At 40.9% G+C, this 22,030-nt stretch overlaps 1 protein-coding gene across 6 annotated transcripts in view; it reads left to right on the forward strand.

The window, feature by feature from the left end:
* OSBPL3 (oxysterol binding protein like 3) overlaps positions 1–22,030 on the forward strand; it is a 180,291-nt gene that overhangs the window by 22,764 nt on the left and 135,497 nt on the right. The window contains exon 1 of one of the 6 annotated variants that reach the window (XM_046020813.1): positions 12,808–12,984. The exons of the other annotated variants lie outside the window; for them this stretch is intronic. The gene's annotated coding sequence lies outside the window, so the exon portion shown is untranslated. Of the gene's footprint in view, positions 1–12,807; positions 12,985–22,030 lie in introns of those variants that run through there. 6 annotated transcript variants of the gene reach the window in all.

Consider the following 22,030-nt stretch of genomic DNA (forward strand, 5'->3'; position numbering starts at 1 on the left):
GTATATGTGCAGAAAATTATATAGAGCACAAATGTGTACTTTAATGAGTTTGCATAAGATGAACACATCTGTGTAACCAGCATCCAGGTTAAAAAAACAGAATATTACTGGATTCTCACAAGTGCCCCTCATTTGTCCCCCATCCCTATCCCTATCCCACAAGGCTCTCTTAATTTGTAACGCTGTCAGATTAGCTTTGCCGGTTTTTGGAATTTACCTAAATAGGATCGTATAGACTCTTTGGGTGTGTGAGATTCATTCATGTTTTGGTGCGAAGTTGCAGTTCGCTCATTCCCGTTGCTATTAGAATTTCACTGTGTGACTGTACCAGAAATTTACTTATCTACTCTTTTGATAAGACTTGGGTTTTTCCCATTTTAGACTGTTATGATTAATGCTGCTATGAACATTCTTAGGTGAACAGCATGTGTGTTCTGCTGGCTGTATACCTAGAGGAGTATTTCTAGGTTACAAGGTTGGCATATGTGTATCTTTAGTTGATTTCTCCAAACAGTTCTCTAAAATGGCCGCACTAATTTACATTTACTCCAGCGGTATATGAGACTTCTAGTTGACCTATATCCACGCTTGACATTCTCTTTTTCATTTCAGCTGTTCTGATGGTTGTTTGATGGTATCTTGTGATTTTTAGATTACATTTCGTTGACTAGTAACGAAGTCAATCCTCTTTTTGTGGGTTTACTGGGAATTAACATATTGCTTTAAAAATACTTTGATCTTACTTATTACATTGTTTGGTCATTTAAGTCATAGGATTTTGGTGTTAAACAAACATTAAACAAAAAAAAGGATTTATTAGCATTTATTGTGATATGACCTTCTGGACCTAAGAACAAGTTCCCAGATCTTTATTTTATTATGCCCATCACTAGATTTACAGTGTTGTTTTGGAAAGTTGAGGACACATATACAATTAGAAATTCATAGTTTCTGAGGCGCTTGGGTGGCTCAGTCAGTTAAGCATCTGACTGTTGCTTTTGGCTCTAGTCATGATCTCTGGGTCCTGAGGTCGAGCCCCTAGTTGGGCTCTCTCTGTGCTTCTCTCCCTCTGGCTCCCCCAACACCCACTTGCAAGGGCTCTCTTTCTCTAAAATAAATCTTAAAAAAAAAAAATTCACAGTTTCTATTTCTACTTCAGTCTTTTGTCCCACATTAATTGAGTGAATATGTTGGTTATCATAGGGGATGGTAAGATGGAGAATTTAGTTTTATAATTTATGAAGCTCTAAAAATGTGCCCTGGGCTCCCCAAGGAAGGAGGGAATAAATCCTATGAGAGGAATACAGGAACATTTTGTAAACATCGAAATGCCTTTGAAGTTGACTGTCCAAAAAATTTTGTGAGTGGAGCTAGAAGGAACGGGTATTTCCCCAAATGTGGCCCATTTGGGGATAGCAAGCAGCTCAGAGTGTCTGGGTCTTAGGATGTGCAGAGGGATACAGAGGAAGAAAGCTAAAGGGAGCAAAATAAATTTTCTTAATATTCAGAGAGTGACTACTGATTAATAAAGGACCAAAAACAATTCATTAGAAAAAGCAAATTAAAACACATGGAGATACTGTTTTTCACAGCCCTGTTGGCTGAGATTTAACAACAATGTTTGACAAGAGATTTTATTGACAAATGTGTGGAGAAGGTATCTCCATTTATGGCTGGAAGGAGAATAAATTGCTATAAACTTTTATGGAAGGCAATCTGGCAGTCTTTTTCAAAGTTGAAAACGTGTATACTTTTTGACGCAGCAATTCCCTTTAGGAAGTGTATCTTAAGTATGTCTATACATGAGCAAAAGGCTATAACAATAAAAGATGGAAGATAACCTGTATGTGGGAGATGGGAAAATAAAATCATGGTTCCTCCATTTGATGACTTCCCGTGCAGCCAGTGAAAAGAATGGGGGAGCTCTCTACTGATATAAGGAAATGAAATAATCCCCAGGATGTACTGTTCAATTGGAAAAAAAGGTGTGTAATGGTGAATAGTATGATAGCTTTTATGTGAAAATTGGGGGAAAATGTACATGCATCTGAAAAGTAAATAAATTGATTTTATTAGTTGCTCCCTGACAGGGGACTTAGATGGTTGGTGGGAAGGAATGGGAGACTTTTCACTGTATACCCTTTGGCAACTTTAGAATTCTGAACCATGTGAATGTATTACCTACTAAAAGCAAGTAAAATTATTCTCCCTGACCCCCTCCTCCAAATAGGAAGTGAGATCACACAGGACTTTAAATTGCAGTCTAACAATTGAATTTTCATGCAGTTTGTTAGCATTTATAAATTTCTTTCACGTGTATTCCTTCTTTTCATTTTTATTTTTTTTAAAGATTTTATTTATTTATTTGACAGACAGAGATCACAAGAAGGCAGAGAGAGAGAGAGGAGGAAGCAGGCTCCCTGCTGAGCAGAGAGCCTGATGCCGGGCTTGATCCCAGGACCCTGGAATAATGACCTGAGCCCAAGGTAGAGGCTTTAACCCACTGAGTCACCCAGGCGCCCCACTTCTTTTCATTTTTATAATAAACAAGTGAGGAAGCAGAATTTATTTTTGTTCTGGAAATGAGAAACCTGAGGCTAAGGTATTTAAGCAACTTTCATAAAATCTTCCAGTGGCTGATACTAGATTTGGGACGAGTAAGTGTATTGTTTAAGAGAATCCATTTACTAGAATTTTAATAAATGGGCAAGAGGCAAAATGTGAGGGTAGTTTTAGGCAGAATGAATATGTTCTGAATGATAGTAGTTGAAGCTGTGATTTGAGAATTTATTAGCAATTTTTATCTGTGTCCACTGTTAGCACTATGATCCGATCTCAGCGCTTCAATCTAGATTCGAGCTGGGTCTCAAACTATCCCTGAGCGAAAAAGTTGAAATTCATTAAGAAAGAGGTGGTTGAAAGCTTGATAACACTTTGTTTAATGCAACCTGTGGATTTGTTTGTTTTGGGAGGTCTGGAAGTGTAATCTCGTTTTATCGATGGGAAGGATTTGTTTCTCACAAACCTTAGTTGACGATGGCAAATTTTGTGTGCTTGTGTCTGTTCTGCCATGATCTTGGCAAAGACCACATGAGCAAATTATGTTGCTTCAGCTGGATTGGGCCCCTTCCTTTCAAGCTTTTTTTTTTTTAGTAAGATTTTATTTATTTGAGAGAGAGAGAATGAGCGTGCACAGCATGAGTATGGTAGGGGCAGAGGAAGAAGCAGCCTCCCCCTGAGAGGAGGGTCCAACGTGGGGCTCGATCCCAGGACCTTGGGATCATGATCTGAGCAGAATGCAGACGCTTAACTGACTGAGCCACCCAGGTGTCCATTCAAAGTATTAAATTCCTTATCAGAAGCAAGGGGCCTATTCAAGTAAGTGTAAAGACCAAAACTTTCTAGAATGGCTTGAGAACCAGTTCCTACCCACTTGGTCTTACTTGACCTTCACAGCACCAGGTGAGGCAAAAGGCTATGGGGACACAACTCATTCCAGTCATACCCATAAGCAGTTAGAACATGCTGTTGAGTGTTTAATATTGGAGGCTTAAGTGGGGGGGAGGCATCGATGAGGAGAGAAAAATATTTGAAAGGACATGCCCAAGATCTCACTCTTTCAGTTAATGGAGCCAACCACAAACCCAGGAACCAGAAATTCAGCAGAACAAAAAGAATCTATCTTCAAAAGCAATTTCATCACCAAAGGAACTAGACTGAGAGGAAAGTAATGGCTAAGAGGGGACAGAATTTTTTAAAAGTAGAGGAACAAAACAATATATACTCATTGAAAAAATAAAATTTGGATAATAAAGTGAAATTATGCAAATAGCTTAAAAACAGTTGGGAAAGCCAAAAATATGTAGAAAAAAGGCCAGATTCACAAGGAAGAATACAAAAAAAAACCTTAAAGTTTTAAACAAAGTTTAAGTCTAACAATAAGACCAAGTTTATAAACAGAAACACCTCCTATGAGAAGCATATGCATCCTGTGTACCGAATAAAGATGAAAGAAGATGCCTATTTGCTAGTTAAGGAAGATGGGAAAGGGGACACATACCCTGGTGTTTTACTCTTCAGTGCTTCACAACAGCAAGAACATGGAATGTTCTTGGAACATGGAATGGGCAGGTGGGAAATAAAGCTAGAGGAAACCGATTACTTTTTTTTTTTTAATTAGTTGTAATCTAAATTTGCAGATGAAATGCAACAGAGGTTTATAATAGTTATTACTGGATGGTGGAATTACAGGTGCTATCAGTGTGTGTGTTTGTCTAAAATCTCTAAGTGTGATGAATATGTATTACTTTCCTTAGTCACAGAAAAGAGGGAGTTTAACCTAAAGCCTAAGAGTTTTGTTGAGATAAGATTTTCCTTCAATCCAAACTTTAGGACTGGGGAAGATTATGGTCCCTACACCCTCTGCCCTCACTCCTGTTACAGGGACTCCCTGGTCTCTGCCCTGGTCTGAGGCCATCCACCTGTACATGGGTCCCCAACGTCTCTTGCTTATTCAGAGGCTTTGCGCTGTGGATGGATCCTCTCTCTCCTGCACTATCAATTTCTGTATCACCTCGATTATTCCCATGAAGCTCTCAATGTACAAAACGTATCCTGAATCCAGTCCCTTCTCACCAGCTCCTCCCTGCTCTGAGCCATCATCGCCTCACCTTTGGTCTGCACTAGTGTCCTAACTGGCCTCTGTTTTTCCTTCCTATCCCAGCAGCCCGTCCTCCACACAGTAGCCTGTGCGAATCTAGGATGGAAGCCCCATGAGGCACGAACTCCATGTCTTGTCCACCACTGTGTCCCCAGCACCAGAAAAGTTGACTGCACATTGCAGGTGTTCAGTATATTTTTGTTGTTGGAATCAATGAATCCCTGAATGATGTAGTGGTGCCCAGTCTTATGGGTTTGGTTTTTTTTTTGTTTTTTTTTGGGGGGTTTTTTTTTTTTGGCCTTCTTAATGGGGAACTAATTGGTAAATTAATGTGCTACTGTCTTTAAGCAAATTCACGAGTAACTGCACTGGATCAATGTATTTATTCAAAAATAATTTGGGGGGAGCCTTTTCTGGGTCAGATACCGTTCAAGTGCTGGGGTTATGTATAGCAGTGAACAAAATAAAGGCCCTGTTCTCGTGAAACTTCTGGTGATCAAAGGACATCATGGGTTTTTGAGGTCATGATTATGAAGGGGATAATTACATTGTCCTTATTTGCCCAGTTGCTTTATTCTTGACTCTATCCCCTTTAGTACCATTGGCAAGAACCCTTGACCAGAGGGACCGTTTATCAGACCTGGTGTGATATTTCTTATGCTTTCAGAGTGTCTTCTGCCCTTATAATTTTTAGGTAATATGGTTTGGCTACTACAGTCCTGCTAAAAATTTCTAGGTTTGAATCGAAAGGGAATGTGTCAATGCAGAATGATTTTTGTTTGTTTATGGTCAAAGTTTTCAGTTCTTTTTACTGTGCTATTTGGACAGAACCTAACTTTTTTTTTTTTTTTTTAAACAATCGACTGACTTTTTTTTTTTTTTTAGTGGACCCAGGTGCGACTTCTTTGGCTTTAAAGCCAATTCAAGGTTGTTGGTTTTATTTTATTCTATTTTAAAGATTTTATTTATTTATTTATTTGACAGAGAGAGAGAGATCACAAGTAGGCAGAGAGGCAGGTAGAGAGACAGGAGGAAGTAGGCTCCCTGCTGAGCAGAGAGCCCTGTGCAGGGGCTCGATCCCAGGACCCTGAGATCATGACCTGAGCTGAAGGCAGAGGCTTAACCCGCTGAGCCACCCAGGCGCCCCTGGACAGAACCTAACTTTGTTTGCAGATGGTGCGGTGGGAAGGATCACAGGACTCTTCTTTGGACTCCACTCCACCCTACACTTTTTTCCTGATCTGTGTGAGAAAACTGGCCAGGCAGCATTGAATGATATGGCTGGAACAGTGAGAGTGCTGTTTGTCTAAATGCCTTCTTTGGAGCAGACATGCCTAGGTGAAGTGGGTCTGTAGGGAATGTGTTTATATGAATTCAAGTGGTATAACGTGATTCTTGGTGTAAGAGGAGCTGTAAAGACTTTCATAATTATATGGAAATTGAAAGCAATTTGGGTTTGATGCCTTACCTTGAGGCTGGAAGATTTTGACACACTTACGGAGAAAGGCTTAAAAAATAACAGTCCATGTTGGTACAGAGAATAAATAATAACTTCATGAAAAAACAATCCAAAACGTTTTACTGGAAAGACTTTTCATCACTTAATAAAGCAACTGGTTTATTCCTGGGATTCAGGATGCTGATTTTGGCTTGAGTGACTGTCTAATTGGACATCACAGCTCCTTTGTTTGCCTACATGAAAACTGTAGTCGTGGGGGAAGGTAGTAGAGTGAAATATAATGAAAGAGAAAGAAAGTTCTTGAGTAGAAAAAAGCTTCATGTGATTTACTGGGGCTGTTACCCCAGTGTTACTCAGACCCTTTCTCTGAGTATGTTTTAAGGCCTGCCCGAATGCTGGCGGGTGTGTTTCAGACTGTCCATCACTGTTGTTATGTTGATTAGCATGAAGGTGACTTTCTTCACGAAGTGATTTAACACTTTGAGCAAGAGTTATCTTGGGCTACATGTGGTATCCTTCTAGTTCATGCCGTTGAGCGTGTAAGGTGGTGCCAGATGGCAGTGACCATTTATAAAGAGCCTCAACTGTGCCTTCGTCCTAAAGCAATATGCAGTTTTCTTTCATTCATTCAACATTTGCTGAGCATCTGTTATGCCAGGTCCTAAAATAGGGAATGGAGATAAACCTGCAGCTTCTGTCCATGGCTGTGAAGTATTTAATCAGTGGCACAGTCCGACTGCTGTTTATCATGCTTCATCCTTTCTGTTAATCTCTTTGGCTTTCATATGGAGAATAATAAGCCCTCAATTAATAAACTCCTATTTAAGACGATGATTGAAAATCTGGTCATAATTTAGCAGGCAGGCTATACTTTAATAAGAGGCATTAAAACTCTAGCTCTGAGCAACCTTCCCTACAGGGATAGGAAATTAGAACTTGCTGGTATAATTCTCCTTGAAAGAAACCCCAGAGAAGAGTTGCCTGGTTTGGAGAGATATGGGCAGACTCCTTGGCAGAGCCGGGGATTGGTTGGGTGTTGGGAATCAAGCTGGAGATGGGTCATTAAAACAATTAGAATGATGACATAAAACTACTCAAGAGAGGGAAAGTTTTCACCTTTTAAGGTGGTATTATGTTTGAAATAGCCCAGAGTTATTTTGGGTGAGATAGAGGAGGGGAAAGGGAATTGGGTGTGTGTGTGTGTGTGTGTGTGTGTGTGTGTGTGTGTGTGTGTGTGTGTGTTTTAGATCTGGGAACACTGACGGTACTCTTATTTATAAATTTAGTTAATGATTTGCAGATTTTAAGGCCAGGGAATCCTGGAAATTACTTAACCAGAACCTCGTTAGGGTTGATGTAATACATAGAATTAAGAATGTTGTAGAATTTTGTCTATAAATATACTTCTTCCTGGCATGAATTATATTGAACTAGATGAAAAATTTAATACCTAGTCTCTTGAGATGGCTCATGTGAGGCTTTCCTTATCAGTAAAGCAACACCAAAAATTTCACCCGATTTCATGTATTAAGGATGTTAAAAATAAATTTTCAAACATGGAAGGTTAGAACTTAACCTTCCGAAGTTTCAGTCTTCTATTGTGCATTATACTGAATGACAAAGAAGACACAAGGTAGACCTAGATACACAGCTGTACGGTTAGTGGTTACATGACATTGGGCAGATATGAGTCTGTCTAGGGGCCTCAGTTTCCCTGCCTCTAAAATAAAAGGCTCACCTCCTGATGTTTGACTTAGCTTCCTAAATTCCTTTCCTTAATCTTGTGATTCTTGATCCTAACCCAAATCGAATATTAGTCTTGTTCATAGAATTTTGTGCCTCATTCTGGTACCTGGGTAGTTCAAGGGCCTCTTGACTATTGCATTCTAACAATATCCATGTCTGAGCTCTCTTTTCCAAGCATGGAAGAATGGCTGGGAGGAGGACCCTCCACATTCACTAATATTCTTCCTTTTAGTTATTTGGTGATATCCACTTATTAGTATCTCCAAGAAGTGTTGCTGTCAACAACACAAAAGCTCTCTACAGTCTTATTCGTGCTTGAATAACATGATTCCATTTTATGTTTTAAGAAAATAAAAACAGTTGAGGTCTTGCTGGAAGTGTTTACTCATTCAAGCCGAAAGACGTACTGTGCGTGTTATGTCTGATTTCTGAGAGCTTTTGCAGCAGGTTGGTGTCTAGAGTGTTTTTCCTCTGTTTATTTGTATTTGTTTAGACAGAGATTAATAAAGAGCTTTTCTTGCAAACCATGAGGATGATTAATACATGTTTCTCCCCTGTGGTTCTTTTTGTCAGCCCTTACATGGAAGAAAGAAGTGAAAGAGTATTGTTTCTTTCAGCTCAACTCTTACATCTTACATTACCCCAGTAAACTGGGGAATTTGGGGAAAAGAGAAAAACAGAACATGGGCAATAATAAGGTTTAGGTCATAAACACCAATAGTCTTCTGACTTTTGTAAACAATTTTTTTTTCCTGCCTCTAAAAGTGTTTTTTGTTTTTGTATCCACATTTATAGTCATGGACAGTAGGTATTTCTTTAATATTGCTGTATGACCTTTTTGGTTTACATTTACTTTTCATTTCGTTACTTTTGAACAGAAGTCCTATGAAATTAAATACAGATCCTCTGTGCACAATTGAAAAAATAATTATGTATACTTTTTTACTTGGATAAGGAGTTTGTTTCTTCCTTTTTTTCCTTCTTTTTTTTTTTTTAAAGATTTTATTTATTTATTTGACAGACAGAGACCACAGGTAGGCAGAGAGAGAGGAGGAAACAGGTTTCCTGCTAAACAGAGAGCCCGATGCTGGGCTCCATCCCAGGACCCTGGGATCATGACCTGAGCCGAAGGCAGAGGCTTTTGCCCACTGAGCCACCCAGGTGCCCCCCTTCCTTCCTTTTTTAAAGGAGTTGCTTTTCTTTGAAAGCACTTTTATTTTTAAGAAACTTGAGAAAAGATCACTTAAGGATCCACTTATGTCAAGCCATGAAAGATTTTTTTTTTTTTTAATATTTTATTTATTTGTCAGAGAGAAGGAGAGAGAGAGAGAGCACACAGGCAGGCAGAGAGGCAGGCAGAGGTGGAGAGAGAAGCAGGCTCCCTGCTGAGCAAGGAGGTCATGCGGGACTCGATCCCAGGACGCCGGGATCACGACCCCAGCTGAAGGCAGAGGCTTAACCCACTGAGCCACCCAGGCGTCCCAAGCCATGAAAGATTTTTACATAAGATTTTGATTACTTTCTTTGACAGTCAATTTCCACAATTCCAGATTTCTTCATTTCTCTCCTGTCCACTTTCTATCCCCTGATGCCACAATTATTAGTAATCAGAGTTAGGAAAGTCAGTCTCCCTCCTGCCCTCCTTCCCTCCCTTCTTTCCTAGAGCTGTTAAGGTTTACTGTCTTAATAACCTCCTTTTTTTTTTTTTTTTTATTACTTTCTTGAAGGGTTTATAGTTTTTTTTTGTTTTGTTTTGGTTTTTTTTTTTTTTTTTTTTACATGGTAAAATCTTTTTTTTTTTTTCTCATTTTATTTTTTTCAGCGTAACAGTATTCATTCTTTTTGCACAACACCCAGTGCTCCATGCAAAACGTGCCCTCTCCATTACCCACCACCTGTTCCCCCAACCTCCCACCCCTGGCCCTTCAAAACCCTCAGGTTGCCCCAACCTCCCACCCCTGACCCTTCAAAACCCTCAGGTTGTTTTTCAGAGTCCATAGTCTCTTATGGTTCGCTTCCCCTCCCCAATGTCCATAGCCCGCTCCCCCTCCCCCAATCCCACCTCCCCGCAGCAACCCCCAGTTTGTTTTGTGAGATTAAGAGTCATTTATGGTTTGTCTCCCTCCCAATCCCATCTTGTTTCATTTATTCTTCTCCTATCTCCTACCCCCCCATGTTGCTTCTCCATGTCCTCATATCAGGGAGATCATATGATAGTTGTCTTTCTCCGATTGACTTATTTCACTAAGCATGATACGCTCTAGTTCCATCCACGTCGTCGCAAATGGCAAGATTTCATTTCTTTTGATGGCTGCATAGTATTCCATTGTGTATATATACCACATCTTCTTTATCCATTCATCTGTTGATGGACATCTAGGTTCTTTCCATAGTCTGGCTATTGTAGACATTGCTGCTATAAACATTCGGGTACACGTGCCCCTTCGGATCACTATGTTTGTATCTTTAGGGTAAATACCCAGTAGTGCAATTGCTGGGTCATAGGGTAGTTCTATTTTCAACATTTTGAGGAACCTCCATGCTGTTTTCCAGAGTGGTTGCACCAGCTTGCATTCCCACCAACAGTGGAGGAGGGTTCCCCTTTCTCCACATCCTCTCCAGCATCTGTCATTTCCTGACTTGTTCATTTTAGCCATTCTGACTGAATAACCTCCTTTTTTTAAAAATAGAGAGAGCCAGCACACGAGCGAGTGTAGTGGGGATATGGGGGGAGGGGTGTTGGGAGCTGAGGGAGAGGGAGAATCTTAAGCAGGCTCCACACCCAGCACAGAGCTGATGCAGCGCTCCATCTCATGGTCCTGAGATCATGACCTGAGCGAAAATCAAGAGTGGGATGTTTATTTATTTATTTTTTTAAGATTTTATTTATTTATTAGAGAGAGAGAGAGCGAGCAAGCACAGGTAGACAGAGTTGCAGGCAGAGGCAGAGGGCGAAGCAGGCTCCCTGCCGAGCAAGGAGCCCGATGTGGGACTCGATCCCAGGACCCTGGGATCATGACCTGAGCCAAAGGCAGCCGCTTAACCAACTGAGCCACCCAGGCATCCTAAGAGTGGGATGTTTAACTGACCAAGCACCCAGGAGCACCCCCCACCTCTTGGCAACTTTTAAATATGGAATACAGTATTCTTAACTCAGTGACCATGCTGTATATTACATCCCCAGGACTTACTTATTTTATAACTGGAAGTTTGTATCTTTTGACTCCCTTTACTCATTTTGCCCACCCCCCACCCCCCACTTCTGGCAGCTGCCAATCTGTTTGCTATGAATTAAGTTCTCCTTCCTTCCTTCCTTCCTTCCTCTCTCGCTCCCTCCCTTCCTCTTGCTCTCTCTTTCTTTCTAGATTCCACATGTGAGTGAGATCATACAGTATTTGCCTTTCTCTATCTGACTTATTTCACTTAGCATAATAACCTCCAGGTCTACCTGTGTTGTCACAAATGGCAAGATTTCCATTTTTATAGCTGAATGATATTCCATTGTATATAAATATCACAACTTTTAAAATCTATTCATCCAACAGTGAGCACTTAGAGTGTTTCCATATCTTTGCTATTGTAAATAATGCAGCAATCACCATGGGGATGAAGATAGCTTTTTGAGGTCATGTTGTGATTTTCTTTGGATAAATCCCGGATGTGGAATTGCTGAATCATGTGATAGTTCCATTTTTAACTTTTTGAGGAACCTCCGTACTATTATCCATGGTGGCTGCACCAATTGACATTCCCACCAGTAGTACACAGGCTTCCCTTCTCTTCATAGGCTTGCCAATGCTTGTTTCTTGTTTTGATGATCACCATTCTAACAGGTGTGAAGGGCTGTCTCATTTTGGTTTTGATTTACATTCGCCTGATGATTAGTGACACTGAGCATCTTTTCATCTACCTCTTGGCCATCTGTATATCTTCTCTGGAATAATGTCCATTCAGATCCTGTGCCCATTTTTGGTCAGATTGGTGTTTTTGCTATTGAGTTGCACGAGATCTTTATATATTTTTGGTTATTGACTCTTTATGAGATACATGATTTGCAAGTTTCAGGAGAGTCCAGTTATGACAGTGGTGGTGGTGGTTGGTCATGGTTGGTGGTTGATTAGAGGTTAAATGAACAAATATTAATTGTAGGGATTTAATATAATTTCATATAAATGTAATTTTGATCTATTAAGATTTAAGGCTTAACTTTAAAAAATATGAAACTAATTTTTTTTTCAACTTGGGTTTCGTCTCTTGTGATTTTTATAACTTGGCTTTTAGCTGTTAGGCATTAACTTTAAACAGTCCTTTGTGGTGATCTGAGTTCCATATTATATAACCACTTTAATTCTGAACACACTTGTTTTGAATGGCCGTCTTTGTTTCCTTCAACTCTACCTTAGGCCAAGAAGTTTTACATGTTTTGTGTTGAACTTAATTGTCTCTGTTTTCCCCTTTGAGAGCTATGGTGAGTTCAAGTTTTTGTTCCCTACCTGGATTTGAGGCCAGGTATAAGAACTTAAATAAACACTCTGCAGGCATTTTGATTCTTGAAAAATCCCCTTTCACCAGTTTGTTTGTCTGTAGGTATGCACGTTGGGGTGGGGTGAATATTTGTTCTGGGAGTCTTCGTTGCATAACGAAATATTTTCTGTGGTTAGGAAATACAGTGCGGTAAAGTTATGTGTTTCCTTAGGAAGTTTTTTGCTGGTGCTTTTGCAGAATAAATACATTAATGGCCTGGCTTGGGAATCTAATCATTTATAGCATTTCTGTGGGAAAAGTAAATCGCAAATGCCAAAGCAGTTCATTTACAACATACTTTTGAAGCATAACGCACCGAAAAACTGGAGGCTATTTATTTATTTAAAAATAAAATCTTTTAAAAAAGATTTTACCTTTTTGTCAGAGAGAGAGAGAGCGCGCACAAGCAAGAGAAGCAGCAGGCAGAGGGAGAAGAAGGCTCTCATGCTGAGCAGAGAGCCCAACGAGGGACCCTGAGATCTTGACCTGAACTTAACTGACTGAGCCATCCAGGGGCCCCTGGAGGCTGTTTAAATAGTGCAGTCCGGTTCGTCTCTCCAACTGGGGCCAGATGTCTGTGTAAGTGACATGTCAGGTGAGTTCTTTAATGTGATGATCGCACCATTCTGAAGCCGATCACACACCAGCTGTGGCATCTCTGAGCTTTTCTTGCTTTCTCTTTGTCTCACTTCAAAGGCCTGGTCCTATATTTACCAAAAAGTTGAATGACTTAGTTTTAGAATATCAGAGCTTGTGGTGTGACGAATCACTTAGCCTCAGGAGAAAGAAAGAGGTGGTTTGGTCCTTTGGGCTTAAGAGGTCGCCCTTATTATGATATAAAGGAGAAGGAGATCCTTTGGAGTCTTAAGAATTTGAGCGTTGGAAGGAATTTTAGTTCCATTTTCTCATTTACAGATAAACTGAGACCTAGAAATAACTGAAATGACCAGCACCTTAGTTTTGATTCCCCCCCGAAGTATATAGCCTAAGCAAGAAGTCGAGTGCACGTAGTTTATCGGAGGTGATCCCAAGAAGCAGGAGTGAGGGAGCAGGGAAAGAGGCAAGGAGGAAAGAAAAGCCAAAATAAGAATGTGTGAGGAAGCTGATACTGCAGGCAACTAGGGCTTGATTCTACCCCCAGATTCCTCCTTTGGAAAGGAAGGACACTAGAGCATTTATGCAGCCAGCCCTGTTCCCTTCTAGTTGAGGTTGTAACTGGGGCCATTAATGTTCCCACGCGTTTGCCTTCAGACTGAGCGGGTGTCCATTTTCAGCGAAGGCCCTGGAAAACCAAGGAGATCCCTGTGTGCCTGTGGTGGGAGTCATCAGCCTGTATCTGTCCCACTTGGAACTCCTTACCATGACTATGGCTGAAATCAGAGCTGGGCTAGGGGACTTTGATGACAAGCATCAAGAGTATCTGCTGCCAACCCCAGAAGTGGGTTGGTTATATAAACCACAGTCAACTATATCAATGAATCAAAGGCTCTTAATGGTAAGATCCAGCATTAAGTTATATGCCACCAAAGAAGAAAAATATTCTGCCAAGTAAACTTGGATGACCGTTAAATATGAGGCACGCCTAATATCAGGGATGTTAAAATGCAGGAAAAAACATTTCCTAAAATGGATGAAACAGTATATGATGAATACTGTGGAGCTGTGCATAGGTCGGTATGTCTTATCATGGAAAGATGTCCTAGTCAATGAAATCTGTAGAATGCACATGTAACAACATATAAATATGATTCCATTAATATAAACAGATCAGTAAATTCTAGGTGGATTCACATCAGACTTCTAACATTAATTCTTCCCAGGGTGGTGAGATTACTTAATGATGGGGAGAATGTACAGGGTACCAAGAAACTTACAAGGAGAAATAGAGGCCCAGAGAAATCATGACTTGGTGGAGTCTTTTGGTGAGTCATTAGCAGATCATGACAATCATGCCTAAAACTTTCTCCTGAATATTGTTCAATTAATTACTGCTCTGTTGACTAGGGAATGGCAGTCACCACTAAGAATAACTGATTTCCTTTGCTGAATCATATGCAACCAAACGTTCTGTATGTACATCTCAGAAGAGCTTTTTTTCCGGAGAGCTCCCCCATATGCCCTCCCAATTAAGATGCGTTAATCAGAGTTTCCTAAGTATCTTTTTCTCTATTTTAATACATTTTTGGAAGGAGGGTAGTGAATGTTAATATTTCACAAATTTATAGGAATTCAATTTTCCTTTTATTTCATAAATCCTATATTACATCATTATGGAGCTCTTACTCAGAAAGACCTTTAGAATCTTTGAGTCCAACCTCCATGGGACATTTTGATCCTCTTTAAATCCCTTGAAGACTCGATGGTCATCGTCAGAAATGGGGGGCCTCCCGTCTCTGTTTTAGACAGCTCTGAGCCTCTCTACAACTCAGCAGTCCAGCCTTTGTAATCCAGATGGTCTTGTTTCAACCATTTAAAAGTATGAATGGGGCAAGAATAATGAGCACTGAGACTCTGAGTGCAAGTCAAAGAACAGACCTTTTTTGGGGTGCCTGCTGGATGCTGTGGGAAAGAGAGAATTTAGACAGTTCTTAGCGTCACAAAGCTAATGATAGAGACGGAGTCTCTGTCTGTCACTGCCTCGGCTCCCACCTGCTTCTACCGCTCATCCGCCTGAAGTACATGATGAAAAGTGAGGGGAGCAGAGCAGAGAAGGGAGAAATCACTGCCATCTGGGGTGGGTAAGGTGGACCCAGAGCCTGTCCTTAAGAAGTTCTAAAGAGAGGGACTTTGTGCTCATGTGGCCTTTTGTTGCTTAAGAGCCCCAAAGTTTGAAAGCCCTTCGTGACCTTCTTGTTAGCTAATCAGTTAAGCTTAACTTGTTTAACAAAAGAAAATATTTGGACCGAGCCAAGTAGCAGATAATATTTCTCTCATAATGACTCGTATCTTGAATGCGGTATTTTGCCTCCCCACATTTTATAAGTAATTGAAACTTATCCTTTAAGAACTGTGGCAATTTTTTAGAAAAATGGCCAGAATTCTCCTGACATTGATAGATGGGGTCTGTGTACCTTCTTCTTGAATATGAGTTAGTTTGTGACTACTTCAACCAATAGAATATGGCAGAAATGACACTGTTGGACTCAATATTAGGTCATAAAAGGCCATCCACTTCCACCTTCTTCTCTTGGGAAATTCTGGGGAAGCCAAATGCGGTATAGAAATAGCATGACTCTGAGGTCCACATGCTGGAGAAGCCATATGAAGGAGCTCCCAGCCTCATGAGGGAGCGAGCCCTCTCGACATCCCCCTAACTGGGGCTTCAAATGACTCCAGCATCTGAGACCCTGAACCAGAATTGCCCAGCGAAGCCTTTCCTAAGTTCTTGACCCTTCCAAATTATGCGCCATGTAAAATAGTTGTTCAAAGTTGCCAGAGTAATCTGTTACATAGCAAGAGTAATTGGAACACGTACAAAGAAAGAAAATATTTTAAATCAGCTGTGCCTTACATTTCTTGAAAATATATTATCTATACTTTTCTATTTTTAATTTATTATTATTTTTTATTTTATTATTATTATTTTTTAATCTATACTTTTGAACAGAGTGCAGACGTAATTTGAACCTCATAATGTAGTTATGGCCTTGAGCTGTATAATGAGCTAGATGGCTCAGCTTTTCAAAGTCTTGCACATACTTTTAGCTTTTTCTTTTCCCTAGTTGTCAGTAATCATTACAGCATCTCCAAGTGAGCCATTTTCAAGACGTGAAACCTCAAGACGTGAAACAATATTTGGAATATTGTGTTCAAATGCAGGCTATACATTTCATGAGAGGTGTTTTGTTTTGTTTTTTTAAGTGAGTGCTTGCTTTGTGTCGGGCATTGTTCTAGGTGCTACATGAGATGCTAAGCTTTGAGAGAGCCGTGACTTTGCCGGACGTGTAGCCCTCGTTCCTAGAGTAGTGCTTGTTGCTCACTAAGCCTCTGTTGAGTGTGTAGATACAGGACACTATGGCAGACAGTCAGAGCACATACTCACCATGACTCTGCCCTCAGGGGAGTGACCAGGATGGAGAAGGGGCAGGAAACGGTGTTGTGGGAGATGAGTGAATGAATTGGAGAAGCTCAACCTGGAAAAATAAGGCTTGCTTGAAGGAGGGAAAGCCTGTCATGGGGAAGAGAAATGGTGCTTGATTTGAAATAAAGTGGATTGTCTTTTGTCTCTTTATTATCAAATAGTGCCTTAGGTGGACTTGATCAAGTAACTTGGCCATGGCTGTTTTGGCTGACGAATGTTGCTTGCTCAAATACAAGAAAAAAGCTAACCATGGAATTCCCGAGGGGAAAAAAAGGTTCCAATGTTGACTCATTGGGACAGAATTATTGCTACGTGTTTTATTGTTTCGAAAATATTTTTGATGACAGTGTAGATGCAGGTTGCTCATTAATTTATATGTCACCATTAAAGAAAATAAAAGAAGGAGTCATGTATTTCCCCAGGTGAGAAAAATAGAAACACAAACACCATTCTGTGGTACAAACGTTTGGATAAATAGAAGCTTACAGAAGAGCCCTTGTCTTTTAGAAGGGAGAGATGGGTCAGGTTTATTGAGCATTTTAATTCTTAAATAAAGGCTTTTTTAACATCTGAAATTTCTTCTTGTTAGCACTGCCGCTGTGATCTCAGTAAGCCAGTCAGGTAAGCTTAATGCAAATAGGAAAATAGTAGCTCTTGATCAAAGTTTTATCCTAAGCTCGGGAACTGTTACAGCCACATTTGTAGCTCAGAAAGTCATATTTTAGAATACACAGAATGCGATCGCCCCATCCCTCCAAGTCAGACTGCTTTTTAACCTTTGGTTTCTGCCCCATAAAATTGTTTTCTTTAATTATTCTTGACCTCAGATTGACAGATTTTAATTTCTTCCTTGGTTTTCTTTTGCATTTGAAAGGAGATTGTTGACTTCTTATGGCTTCCTATTCACACAGGGAAGACTGGTTGAGTAAAGGATTCTTAATTTGGCTATTATTGCCTCTTCTGGTTTGTGTTTAACCTGAAACACAAGATAAGCGTCATAAAAGGACTACCCTAGAGTACAGTGATGTGTGCCGAAGAAGATTCAGATGGACCAGCCAAAGTCCCATCTGTTTATAATACTGACTGTGGGTAGAGACCTTTTCAGTAGTCCATCCCAATTTAGTTGTGACATTGTGAAGACACAATCAGCATCAGGGAGCATGAAAGCTCTTCTTAGAGTCACATTTTCATTTTATTAAATTCTACTTGCCTGGTTTCCTTCAAAATTGAATCTGTTTCTTAGCATGACTCTAATATTAGATGGGTTTCCTTGGAGATATGCATAGATATAGATTTATAGCATTAACCCTGATCTTACCTAGTTTAATGGTCTTCATAAAAAAGTATGTTCTTATTTAGGTCGTTAAAATTTCCACAAAAGCAAATATAGAAGCTGCAGAGATGAGATTTGCGGTGATGCATTTCTCCTTTTGAATTTGGTGTTCTGTCATAGGGGCGATTTTGAAGGTAGAGATGAGGATGGGGGGAATAATGGCATTATCAGCTATCACAATAGCCAGGTCTTCCAGAAGGAACAGATTTTGTGTACCTGGCAAATCCCAAGCCCCATCCCAGCAATTTAATGACCATTGAAAGAGAGTGAGCGTGTTACTGACATTTTCTATTTATTGATAAGAGAAAAAGGGTTCTGCTTTCTCAGTTGTAAACTTTGAAGCCTAGAGAAATCTAGAAGGAGCCTGGGAGGGAATTTGTGACATCTTGCTCAGAGAATTGAGGTTGGTTTTTGTTTTTGTTTTAATGCTGGCCAGTGTTTTCTCCAAACTAAGCCAAACACAAGTGTGTCTCTGTGCTGAAGTCTAATCTGCAGAGATGCAAATCGACATGGTTCATAAATCATGAGACAAACCCGACATAACCCCTCGATAACTACTTTTATAGCCCTCAGGCTGTTTTCTTTGGTCATGCATTTCAACAAATGTTTCCTCAAACTACTTTATTTACATCTCTGGGTATGCATATGCCCCGTTTCTTTTCTGGTTCATTTCCGTTTGTTTCCTGTTGTTCTTTAAACTTTCTGCTGATTACTAAATACTGGTTGTCAGATGGCCAGGAAGCAGTATCCTGGGAAGTTGTATGTGGGCCTGTCCTCCCGCTCAGTGATCTTTGGTGGCAAGGGGCCGGTTAAAAGCCAGCAACCTTTTTTGTGATTTTTGTTTTGGAATGAAATGGCTGAATGAACGAATAGACTGAAATGCTCCCCCCCTAGGATGAATGAGCAGATACGCAAAGCTGCCTGTGTGCTGTAAGCATTCTTGTGCTGCCGGCCGGGGTGTGATGCGCTGTGGTCTGACCCAGAGCACTGTGGAGCTTGAGCCCGACTCTTCAGTGTGAATATTGCCACATTGCATGGTGTATGGTGCAATTATGGAGGCGGCAGAAATTGCTTAAGTCCTAAAACCAGGCGCTACCACAGTCCGGATAGAGTAGAATAAGGAATTTGTGATATTTAGTCCTTGAAATAACCAATAAGTTGGGGAAATTTGTAAGTTATGGGGGAAAGCTCCCGAACTTGCATCTGATCTTGATATTTGCTGTGGCCCTTGAGTCCCGAGCTGCAGGGAAGACGGGCTTTTCAAGCAGGCATTGCCATAAAATCATCTTATCTTCGCAGAAGGCACGACAGAAGTGGTCACCTTCTTGAGCTCAGCATTGCACAGTCATTTGTAACTCAGTCTCTTCTCACAGCTGTGAAATCTGAGCAGGAACAGGTTTTGATTTGCTTTGGTTTGGGTTTTTTGGTCGCTCATTCGAAGGCCGAGTCTGACCTGAACTTACAGGAGGCTATTTATGGTGGTGGTTGTGGTTAATAAGAATGTTCCTACATTTCGCTACACCATATTTGTCTATGAGATGCTGCTCCAGGTCCTGCTGGAATGGCTGTTACATGATATGCATACCCTATTCCCTTTCTAAAATGAAAAACAAAAAGAAACACAATTCTGAATGTTTCTGGCCTCAAAGATTTCAGCAGAAGGACAGAAGACTTGCACCTAACAGGGCGAAAAATGGCCATCGTCATAGACACTGGAAACTTTTGTACTTTGCATTTGTCATAATTTCATGTTTCAGGGACTTAGAATTTTCTCTTGCCAGCTAAATGAGACCTGATACCAGGATGTTCCTATTCTGGTGAGCAGCAGCATGGAATGTGTGGATGGATCATCATGTGACCGAGAAGGGGCCTGGGAAGGATCTAAATCCAGAAACAAAAGAAGCAGAGTGTTTAGAGAGGAGCTAAATTTTCTGTCTAGACACTGAAATTTCCACAGTCATGAATTTCGTCACCCATGGCTTCAAGGGGGCTTAATGCTGTGTCCGGGGGTGGGGAGTGGGGAAGACACCTCTTAGCTTTATTTGAGCTCTATTCATTATTGCCATATGTGAGAATGTCTATACTTCAGCTGACTAGCTCGTAAATTTGGTATAGATTATTCCATACTCTGCAAGTTCTGTTTTTTTCAAGTAATCCATTTTTCTTTATATAAAGTTTCATAAAATAACTTCTTGAGTTTTTTTTTTTAAGGTTTTATTTATTTATTTGTCAGAGAGAGACTCAGAGAGAGAGGAAACACAAGCAGGGGGAGTGGGAGAGGGAGAAGCAAGCTTCCTGCTGAGCAGGGAGCCTGATGCAGGGCTTGATCCCAGGACCCTGGGATCATGACCTGAGTCAAAGGCAGGTGCTTAATGACTGAACCATCCAGCACCCCAACTTCTTGAGATTTTTTTAAGGTAAATTTACTTGAATCAGGTGGACTCAACATACATTTCTGGTGGTGCCCAAAGTAGGTGAAGTAGATAAGCAGGGGACCCCGAGAACAAAGTGCCCCCTACGTGCTGTGTTACATGTGACGCAGAGAAATGCGAGCAAGATTCAGCCTCGTGTCCTTAGGGAGTATCAGTGTGGGTACAGATAACTGTGAAGTCTGTCCAGCTGGCTTTGCATTTAGGGTAAGTAGACTACAGTGTGCGAGGCAAGGTTGGCAAGGATCGGGCCAGAACTGGGGAGGGTCGAACACCGCCTTTGCATCGGTGGACTTTATTTTGTATATCATGTTGTCACAAGGTTTGCATGTGGAAGAATTCCACAAAATGATCTGTTATGCTTTGAGTAACTAAATATATTACGTTAGATTAGCTATCTCTTCTATGAGATGGTAATGTGGACAAGAGGGAGTCAGTGCCAAAAATTAAGAAAATATAAAAACGAGAGAAACTTAAAATGGAGGAAAAATATCTGTTACCTCTATTTTTTTTTTTCTATCTTCAATTTGAGAACCGGTTGCATCATTGGATTTTTGTGGAGGGAGCACTTGCCCCCATCTCATGGGCTATAGTGGCTCTAAGAGCTCAACCTGAGAACCAGAGCCCTAGACAAGGTGAGTGCAGGCACACGTTTGCCAAGCGGAAGGATGGGCCCAGGGAGATGCTCTAGGAGGGTGGCTTTCGTAAGCATGTAGGGGACGGTTTGGCTGGGAGTGCCCAGTGGCTGACAAGCAAGGTAGGAGCTATTGTCATCATCTGGGCAATAAGCAGCAATTTCTATCTGAGCCTGGCAGGCGGTGGTGGGAAGGGAAAAAAGAGAAATGCTGGAAGCAGAAACTTTAGGAAATCTCTTAGATGCAGTTTTCTCATTTCATTCCTCAAGGGCATTTTAAATTGGTAAGAAGGAAGACCCAATTAGAAGGAGTTGTCTGATAGCAGACGGAGTTTTTGAGGATTTTCCCAGGGCTCAGGGCCACATTGTGTGTGTGTGTGTGTGTGTGTGTGTGCACGTGCACGCATGCGTATTTGTGTTTATATATAGAGAGAGAGAGATATATATTGGTGTGTGTGTGTATGCGTGTATGTGTGTGTGTGTATATATATATATATAAATATATAAATATAAAGTTGTCTGCCTGGAACTACTGTGTAGGCTAGTAGAGTTCTCCTTTTTTTTTTTTTTTTTTTTTAAAGATATTTATTTATTTATTTGACAGAGATCACAAGTTGGCAGAGAGGCAGGTAGAGAGAGAGTGGGAAGCAGGCTCCCCGCCGGGCAGACAGCCTGGTGCAGGGCTCAATCCCAGGACCCTGAGATCATGATCTGAGTTGAAGGCAGAGGTTTAACCCACTGAGCCACCCAGGCGCCCTAGAGTTCTCCTTTTTAAGGAATCTTTGGATTCCACAAGTTTGGGTTTGGGTAACGTCAGCTCCCAGTTAGTAGCTGTGTCCTGATTTCCTTTGATCTCTTGGCTTGTGGTGTGCCGCTTTGGGGGACTAATTGGACATCCTCATTCACTGTGCCCCATCTCCTTGGTGTCCGTGACCTTCCCTTCCACGCCACCTCAGCAACCCACTCCATGACCACACCCTGGGACTCTGGCGTCTTAGATATCTTCCCTCTGTCAGAGCCTCCACATTTCTCATTTGCTTTCTCGCACTAAACCTGTTCTTCAGACTTTGTGAATTTATTCCCTTGATACCCTGTTTTCTGTCTGTCTGCGCTTGACTTCCCCTACTCCTTCTCTTTCTCCCTGGTATACCTGGACAGTGTGGT

This window comes from Meles meles, chromosome 10 (assembly GCF_922984935.1).
Source record: "Meles meles chromosome 10, mMelMel3.1 paternal haplotype, whole genome shotgun sequence".
NCBI lineage: Eukaryota > Metazoa > Chordata > Mammalia > Carnivora > Mustelidae > Meles > Meles meles.